This window comes from Triticum urartu, chromosome 7A, assembly GCF_056163025.1.
Source record: "Triticum urartu cultivar PI428250 chromosome 7A, HENAU_Tu73, whole genome shotgun sequence".
NCBI lineage: Eukaryota > Viridiplantae > Streptophyta > Magnoliopsida > Poales > Poaceae > Triticum > Triticum urartu.
The window spans coordinates 573144772-573153153 of NC_141879.1; the positions used below are offsets into that span (position 1 = coordinate 573144772).

General features: G+C 46.3%; 2 pseudogenes; both read right to left on the bottom strand.

The window, feature by feature from the left end:
• Positions 1–366: 366 nt before the first annotated feature.
• Positions 367–1286, bottom strand: LOC125532313 (uncharacterized; annotated as a pseudogene).
• A 5770-nt stretch (positions 1287–7056) lies between these two features.
• On the bottom strand, positions 7057–7718 carry LOC147960492 (large ribosomal subunit protein P2B pseudogene; annotated as a pseudogene).
• Between the last annotated feature and the right edge of the window lie 664 nt (positions 7719–8382).

The following is an 8382-nucleotide window of genomic DNA, read 5'->3' on the forward strand; positions in this document are numbered from 1 at the left end:
TTAGGGATAAGAGAGTGTCGGTGCGTACGTAGCCTTCATTCTACTACGCTACACAAAGTCACTTAGCTCGACGTTAATTAAGAGAGTAAAGGAGGAATACCCTACATAGAAGAACCACAGTTCGCTTACAAAGGTATAACCTTTAGCTCCCCAGGGCTAAGCTGCTTCGCACCACTGATAGTTAATTAAGATTCCATTTCAAAGGCGCTACTTTGTTTCGCAAGCCTTTGTCATTGTCAGTCAACTAAGGTTGGCCCTCAGCCCCCCGCGAATCCGTAAATCAGAGAGCATGCCGCAAAAAAAGGATGGTCCCCTATGCATTTCATTCTTTCCGGAACGCAAAGAATTGAAGTACCTGACCCCCCATCATGGTGAACCTCTCCTTGTGATCGGGATGAGGTAGATGCCTCCCAGCCGGGGGGGGGGGGGGGGTTCGAATCGGAGTTTCCTTAGGTAGCCACCAACCTACAGTTCTCCTTAAACTTCTATGCTTGGTGGAAAAGAAGCGAACAAAGGTACGCTCGCTTGCTGTCTTGTTCTCTACCGCGGACTGGGATCGCTCGCCAGCTAGGCCCTCTAGAAAAAAGTTGGAGCAACATTGTATGAGAACATATTACCCATCTTCGGGGACAAGGGGCGGAACGACCTCTCGATCTACTTACTGCAGCCCAGGACGGGCGTCGTCGTCTAGGCGTGACTTCCTGTTTTGATCTCCCCTACGCCTAGGACGTTGTCTGGGCCAAGAGCCATAGTTAGTTGCTGTTTCCATTTGGTTCTTCTTTCTCGTTGTTGATACCGGCAAGACCCAGCCAGATGATGATGTCTGCTGCTTGGTAGTGAGAGGACTCTTAGTACCCGCAAAAAAAGGGCGTTGGTGAAAAAAACAATCATTTGATTTAGTTTCTTGCTCTCCCTTAGCAGCGGGAAAGGAGTCTATCTATCTGCCTAGCTTTGGTAGATTTCCCCCAACGCAATTCAAAAATGGAAATTCCACGAATCCCTGAGGTGGATAAGTCCGGCGACTCAGCAGCAGTGCGGAATTGAGTTTCTGGTCCGGTGGATCTGATCTATAGTTAGGGGGCAATACATACAAAAGGTTCGAAGAAGGAAGGCGCAGTATATAACCAACCCACCCATAGCCGGTCTAACTGCTGAGAGAGAAAAGTGCTTTTCTTTCCCTAAGAGTCCTCGAGTACACACAGCTATTGCAGATCCTTTGCGAGATCAGGATTTTTGATTCATAATTTAGAATCAATCCATGTTACGTCAACATCGATACAGAGCATCTCAGTTGGCTCTGTCAAGGAAGTGAAACAGGCATTCCTAGGTTGAGGTTACCATTGGATTGAACCTCAGTCAGGCCTCCGATTCCAAGGAGTTGATTCAGCAAGTTCCCCGCGCTACCCCGCGGGAAGTCTAATCGGATCAATCGGTGGTTCCGTAATGAGTAGTCGAATACACAATGAGGGGGCCTTGCCTCCTCCTTCCCGCCCACACCTTCATTCTTTTCCTCCTCTGATCTTAGAAAGCATACTAAACTTCACTCCAATCTTTCTCCATTAGCAACAAGAGCAGCTCTATCTATCGGCCCTTGATGAGTAAGCTTAGCTATACCGCTTAGGTTGCAAAGCAGCAAGCTCCCTTCTAATGCGTTATTGCTTGGAGCCTTCTCGCTTAGTAAGCCGCCTTCGGCCCTTCCTCCTTCTTACTCTGTTTGGTATTGGCTCGCGGGTTTGTTTCCAGGTTCTTTTGTTCTTGGTTGGCTCTCTCTATTGTTGTTTGTAGATCGTGCGTCTTGCGCATTGATCCGGCAGCGAGACCCGCCCTGGTTGTAAAGCGAAGCGAGCCGTCCTTCCTTTCATTCGTTGCTTTGTCTTCGGTTTGTTTTTAAACTCGACCTTCTATCGGGACTGTGGTGACGAACCTTACTCCCCTCGGTCAAGTGGTTGACCCATCTGTCCAATAAGTTTACTAAGTGAATGGGAATCCTATAGTTTGACCAGCCTGGGAAGAGTAGTCAGAGGCAATTCGCTAATATGGAGCTGTTTATATCGACTTTCTTTCCTAACTAACAGGAAAAGAGAGACATGCGAGTTCGACTCTCGTTCTATCCATGTTCAGCAGTCCCTTTCCATCTTGGTACTGTTGATGGCAGTACCGCTCAACTACGAGATGCTTGAAAGTCGATGTATCAATAATGTTCCCAAGAGTAGCATCGAGCCTCGAAACGGCAAGCCATGCTTCAAGCTAAGTCAGTATGGATCTAATTGATTGCTAAACTGAAGGAACGATCTATGTCGAAGATTCTCATTCTGAAGCAGGTGCCTAGCTCTGGAAGGATGGACGGGATCATACCTATTTGAATTGAAGAACATTCTGTAACACTTGTTTTTGAGTGGGGAAGGAAAATAAGCACACAAGCGAACAACCATCTAACCATCAGTCTGAACTCCCAGGATCAGTCCATCAGTAAGAAAAAGCTTCCGTTTCCGTCATTCAGCAGTGGAATGGAATAGTTCGATGGTATTGATCGTCCAACCATTGATTGGAATGTCTATCATGATAAACCGTGTAATTCTATAAGCTAAGCAGATGAGGCAACAAAGAACCTAACCGTCCTCTCTGATTGACTTCATCAGAAGATTCCTATGGTCTGGTTTACCTTTCTTCTTTCCTTGCAACCTTGGATCGATATGGTTCATTCCTAGGCTATGCTCTTTCAACGGTTGACAGAAGAGGGGGACGGGCAAGGATGATCAGACTGCTTGGTTCGGTTCGTCAGAGGTATTAAAAAACCTTCTTTTTGGTCTTTTCTTTCTTGCCGCCACTTTAACAGGTGCCGCTGCAATGAGAGCGTAAGTTGCGGAGTTTTTTCTGGATTTTTTGGTGCGCTCTTCCTTTTTTTGGATAGAAAGAAGGGTTCAGTGGGAGGGCAAGGGGTAGTTAAGTTTTAGGTTGGCTCTTGTTTTTTTACAGACTTTCTTTTCGGTGTAATTTAATAAAGAAGTAGCAATTGTTCATTTCATTTCATTTTTTGCATTGGTAGTTCTTTTTCATTTGAAAGGGCAAAGGGGGGAAGGGAAAGGATTGACCCTCAGGGATAATATTACTCAAGAAGACTTGGGGAAAATAGCAGGATTGGAAAAGTTCGAAGAGATCGAGGAAGACAAATCCATTGTCGAATCCTGCAGAGTGATAACATCGAGTAGTGGGGGCTGGCTTCCACCCCTGAGAGAGCTTGATTTACCAGAAATCCCGCCGAGTCCTAGTGGGCCTAGATTCCGCGATAAGTTCCGAGAAATGGAGGAAATGATGCATTCAAAGTTCGCAGAATTGCAAGAAAGAAAAAATCCTTGAAAGAAAAACCAAACAAGACCAGATGTTCCCTATTGTTATCGGGAACGAGACTAAATGTTCGGCCTTAATGAGATGGACCTTGATTCCTCTCCGGCCAGGAAAAGATGCGGCTCCTCTTTGTTCTACTACCTTCATCCTCGGGTGAAGCCGGTTGGCTCACCAAACAAGATATATACTGTGAAATCATTGGTAACCATGCCTAACGGTCGGTCATCTAAGCTATCAGCCAAGGCAAGTGAGAGTTGTTCAAGAGTTGGGGGCATATCTTTAGCTCGAGCAGCATCCGCTCCCGAAATGTGAGTTAAGCTTTAAAAAAAGAAGAAGAGCTACGAGTGGAACAGCTTCTTCTATTCCTTGTTGGCCTCCAGCTCCTTCTGTCCCTCAATCCTCTTCTCTGCCCTTTTTTTACTATTATGCGTGGCATGCCCCCTGTTCGTATCTTAACAGGGAAACCTTCTCTTGCAAACAATCCCTTCGTCGCTAACACCGGTAATGCCCCATCCCTTTAATACTACCTTTGAGGAATTTCTCTCGCGTCCCTGTAGTGATAAGAGCGCATTCTCTAACAGCTTTGAAGCCGAGGCAGCCATCCTCTTGCCAATCCTAAACAAAAGAAAGAAAAGCCCTACCCGCCTTCATTGGTTGAGTAAGGGGCATTTACCTATCAGTCCTAGTCCTAAGGCGCAATCGGAGCACTAAGCCCAATTACAGCTTGACTTCGTAAATTAGACCTCATTCTCCTAGTCCTATTCCTGATTGTTATTTCGGATTCTGTGCCTGGGTGGTATCTTCTTACTATTGATTCAACCTATTCGGGCAAACGTTATCACTTCCTTTATTTGAAAAAAGGGGTCTAGAACTACAGTGATCTGATACCTTCTTCCCTTGGTCTGGGTAGGTAGGTTATGTAGGCTACAACTGTTCATAGGTTGTTCGATCGCAAAAGGCCAAATAATCGATTACTAGTATACCGGATATTGCCAGGAGGCCCTTCCCCCTATGTTTGACTCATCCTAGATGGGTTCACACCTGTTGATTCCGGTCAAAGAAAAAAGCTTTTTCACGGCATCCGTCCCATCACACCAATCTACGCCAAGATAAAGAATGCTGGGTTGCCAGGAACAAACCCTGTGATTCAAGGTCTTGCCTAGAATTGCCCTAAGAAAAATGCACCCCATTAATTGATCCCTCTTTAGAGTAGTATAAGTACATCCTCGACTATAGCACGAGTAGAGTCGAGTTCTTGTACTAACCTAAGAGCAGATATGCCGAAATATTTCAACGTTCAAGCAGCTAATCAGTAAACGACTTCTCCATAACAGTTTGAAGATTGGCTCGCAACGCAAGTAGCGGCAAGAAAGGAGAGCAAGACTTCCTTTTCTAAAAGAAGAAAGAACTAGACTTCTATAAGAAGATTTTTATAATCGTAGATCGTGGAATATTCATCTATCTTATTAGGTAACTACTTTAGCTGCTCTCGAAACTGAACCATCGTGAATAGAACTAGCGCTTAAGGAAGAGTAGGATCTGTTAGCAAGTCATATTCAATCACCCCGTCTTCTCCTTCCTAGCTTTTAGATTTTATGATTCTCTCTTGGATTTTCATACACTTAGCCGTGTACGTATCTTGGCTAAACTCGAACCTATAGTTGATCCATCCATACTCGGTAAAGAATCAAAAAGGTACTTGAAGACGACTTTGAATGGGAGGAGGTTTTCTTTTTATCCCCCCTAACCTTATTTTTATGTCTTCTTCGTTCTCAGTCCCTACGGTCCATTGTAGGATGATTTTCCTAAGGCCTTGAATTCGTTGGCAAGGTGATCAGGGTCCTCTCCCTGGTCCTATCGAACCAGTGACTTCTCTCCTGGGATTGAATATGTTTTGCCTTTCCCCGATGGTTCCGCATTCCTATGTGGGTAGGATTCGCCAGGGATGAGCGGCTTATTTAGCCTATGCGAAGCGCGAAGCATAAGAGAAGAGTGTAGCGAAGCGAGTGTAATACTTGTAGCGAATATAAGTAGTGTCAAAGCCTACATTGGCTTAGCTCTGCAGATGTTTTCAGGACGAAGACGGTGATACGATACCACTCGCCAGTGATGATAAGATTCACTCATAGCATAGGTGGAAGATCCATCCTATTTTCTTTATAGATTTATTTGTTCAAAGAAAATACGCCTAAAAATCATTCAGGGAACCTACTCTCGGTATCCTTTACCACATTCACTTTCCATATTCCCTTTCTTTAGTTTAGACGCTATCGTACCTCAGGGAAAATCCAAATTTCTATCAACGATTCCCACCCAACTCTGGAATGACTCTCCCCTCTCTCCCTTAACATATCGAAGGCCTCTTATCCGTCAACCGCACCTTAATAGCTCAGACTTCCGAGCCTTGCTGGATGATGCAGAAGGGCCAACATTAGAGGATCAATTGAATAACCAACTCTCCCGCCCCACTGCCGCTACTGCTCGAAAGCCTTTGGATCCCTTACAGGACTGTCATGAGCCCCTACAAGGAGTCAAAATAAAGCCGAAACCAGATACAGGAAGTGTTGACCCGGATCAATTGAGTGCGAGCCCTTTTATCTTGAGCTGATTCTCCTTATTTTAGAGCTGTGGCGAAGGTAAATTGAGCTCTGGCCTGTGGGGAAGGAAAAGGCTCTGACGAAGCTCCAGGGATTACAGGAAGGTTTAGGCCTTGTGAGCAGCTCCAAACGGTCAGAAAAGAAGATGGTCCCGCCCTTACTTCGGCTTGAGGAGTCGTTTTCTCGCTATCTTCTTCGTCCGGATTAGCCTTTTAGTAGCCTAGTAGGTTGTTTGAGTTTCAGGAAAGGAAGAGGTGCTTTCTAAAACAGCCGTTACCGCTATGTTTTTTTTTCAATAAGTTCTTTTAGAGCATCGTGCCCCACTGTCCGAATAAAGTGTGCGCCTAAGGTGTCATGTGTTTAAGAATATACGTATAATAGAAATACTTTCCCAATCCGTATAAGAGGAAAACCAGGCCACATCATAGAGATAATGTTTGGGACTGAGCAGATTTATAGTTAGGCCTCGTCCGCTTTCACCGACTTACGACCGTCCTCGCCCTCTTTGGTCTGCACCTACAGTTGGGCCTCTGCATAGCCTAGAAGCCACTGAATTCCCAGATATACCCCTGAATTACTGCATATATTTGCTTAAAAGCAGTCATATTGCAGGATTTACAACAAGCATCCTTTAAGCAAACTTTGCAAAGTGCAGGTTTGCTCTTGCAAAAGAAACGTGGCAGGATAGCATACGATGCATAGAGGCCACTAAAAACTTATAAGAAACTAAGGGAAAATCGTCCTCGTCCATGCAACTTGTCCTGCGTAGGCTCACCTAGCATTATCGGATTTGGATCCTTAAGTGCAGTCGTCTCCTATGCTCCTCCCAAGCTAATGGACCAGATAAAACGAATATCCAACAATTCAAGAAATACCCATACATGGGGGGAAGAATAGTTATGGCACGTGAATACGATGCTACGCACGATAATTTTTGAACGATTCTCGTTCGGCAACTCTCGTCTGCATAGCAGTTTCGTATCAGGAATACTCTGGCAGCCGCATTGTGCCGTGATGTTTCAACTTGATCACACTAGGAGAGCGGTGAGAACGTCTTTCAACATAAAGAGTGTGACAAACGAAGTTAAGATCAGTGGCATAGTACGTATCATAAGATTTAATCAACACTCAAAACTGCCATCAGGACACGGTTATATACTATATAATATAATATATTTCTAATCTCAACAACATCTAAAATCTCCCAAATACATATATTACGCCGCTAATAAAAAAAGTACTACCACTAAACGAAGTAATTACGACCCCTAAAAAAAAGTACAGCAGATTACGGGTACACAGATACTAGCTACGGTAAAGAGCCGGCAGATCGATCGGCACGGCGTGGTGGGTCGCTTAGTCGAAGAGGCTGAACATGTCGAGGTCCTCCTCCTCCTCGTCCTCTTCCTTCTTCTCCTCGGCCTTGTCCTTCTTCTCCTCGGCAGCGTCACCGGCGGCGGCGGGGGACGCGCCCATGGCCGCGCCGGCGCCGCCACTGGGCGCGAAGGCGAACTTCTCCCTGCCGGCGGCAAGGAGCTCGGCCAGGTCCTTGCCCTCCACCTCCTTGAAGAGGGCGTCGAGCTTGCCCTCCTCCACCTCGGCGCCCACGGAGCCGAGGATGGCGCGGACGTCGTCCTTGGTCGGGCTCGGGTTGCCGCCCAGGGTGGCGAGCAGGTACGCGGCGACGAACCTCATCTCGAACTCGAAGCAAAGGCGTCGGCGCGCGGCTGCGTTGGGGTTGCTGGACTCGATGGATCGGCGACAAGGATTGAACTGCGTGTGCCCTGCCCGCAGGGTGTGCATAAATAGTAGAGAGGGGACTCCGGTAGAGAGGTGGTTTCTTGCGCGCTGCGAAACCGACCTGGAGAAGCTTTCGTGGGCGCGGCGGAAACGAACTAGAGGTGCACGCGAAACTGTTTGGACTCCTGCTGCTTTTTTTTTTTGAAACAGCGAAGGACTCCTGCATACTACCGCGTCCACCTTTGGAGGCCCAAGTCCATCACAACAAGCAATAAGCAAGCAAGCCCAGCCCAAGGACCCGCATGGGGCGCGGTTTTTCTTCAGATGCTAATAACGCCTACACGTGTGGCAAACTAGACATTCGTCTACACACCGTGTGTGGTGTGCCCACACGGGTCATATGTGGGCGAATATAGAATTGCCCACACATGTGGGCGCAACTACTTCATGTCACACGCCTGACAAATACTACTCATCTTATCCCATGTGTGTGGTACGAAGCAAAAATGCCCACGCATCCTGTCGCAATTGCGTTAGTTACCCGCGGGATGACGCTTTAGTTGCCATCTGGATGGTAAATATAGTTATAAAATCATGTCAACTATCGAAAGCGGATTTGTAGCACTCAGGTGCTCCACATCCCTATACAAACATTAAATTCAAAAAGATACCAAGAAATTTGACAAAAAATCTGAGATTT